This window comes from Rhagoletis pomonella, unplaced genomic scaffold (genome assembly GCF_013731165.1).
Source record: "Rhagoletis pomonella isolate Grant_MI unplaced genomic scaffold, Rhpom_1.0 Rhpom_scaffold_00135, whole genome shotgun sequence".
Taxonomy (NCBI): domain Eukaryota; kingdom Metazoa; phylum Arthropoda; class Insecta; order Diptera; family Tephritidae; genus Rhagoletis; species Rhagoletis pomonella.
In genome coordinates this window covers 6815-8149 of record NW_023458689.1, presented here as the reverse complement: position 1 = coordinate 8149, position 1335 = coordinate 6815, and positions in this window count along the sequence as shown.

The following is a 1335-nucleotide window of genomic DNA, read 5'->3' as shown; positions in this document are numbered from 1 at the left end:
TCCTAAGCAGCTGGCACCAGCGCCAGATTCTAGTAGAGCTAGCACTTCTTGCCCATCTATCTTGGTTCGCGCAAAGAAACGGTTATCTCCTTTCACTGTTACTATAGTAGCTATAATATTATTATGTATTCTCCTAAAATTCTTGTTTTATTCGCATTTTTTCGATTTTTCTAAAATTCCTGCTCTTACTATTTCTAGTTATTTCCCTCCAAAAATTCGTTCACGAGCCTCTTGCTAATTCAATTTTTACTGATGTAAGCTTTTTCTAACTACGACTTCAAACTCATTTTCCTTACTCTTAACTAATCTATCACTACTACTACTATGCCACATGTAAAGCAAACCATGCTGTGGAATGTCGACTTACAGCTGTTCTCTTTTCTTGCTTCCGCCGGATTTTTGGTATTATTATCCACAGGCATCCCGCATTTGAAGCAAATTATCAGATGGAACGGCGATGAACAAAAGGCGTGACCTGGAGTGGCCTGAACACTGGTGGAACCATTGTTAGGTGGTCGACTGGCTTGTTGCTGGTTTGCCCTCGCGTTATTCGGACCTGCTTGAACAAAGTTCTTGGCACCCTTGTTCTTATCAGTCACGATGACTTCTATTTTAGTGTGTTCCACTGGCTGCTCATCGTATATGCATTGAATTTCATTCACCGTTCTTGATCTAGCACGATTTTCTCTCAGCCCTTCTTCATTCTGCTTTCAAGTCTGCTAATGTATCCATTCTCGAAGCAAAGGTCAAATTTGCCAGGTGAGGTTTCAGGTTCGCCTTGAGGATTCCCACCAATTCCCGTTGCGGAATCTTTTGGCGCAAGCGGAACGTCAAGTTATGGGCATCACTGTAGAAGTCATCGAAGCTTTCTTGCGGCATCTGTTTTCGCTCCATGATCTCCCGTATTATCTCATAATCGGACTCTGATGCTTTGAAATAGCTCAGCAATTCCGCTTTTAGCTCAAAATATCCGAAGTTCGGATCATCGGCATGATCCTCCAGGATTAGCCAATACCATTTCAAAGCATTTCCAGTTACTAAGCACTGGAAGGTGGTAAACAGCTGATAATACGAGACATCATGTTGCGCTCGCATACGCTCGATTCGGAATATGAAACTTTCCACAGTGATGTCTTTACCCGAACCGTCAAACTTGACGTGCCACTTTTCCAAGTCTACTTTTTTTCATCTACTGACTTCCTCAGACTCCGTTTCTCTTCCCTGGCTTGCCCTATCTCCACATAACCACTGGCCTCGGGTATTGAGGACATGGCGGGCGGATTATTCATAGCTTGCGCAGATGTTCTGCCACCCGGTTGCTAAGATGCTATAAGT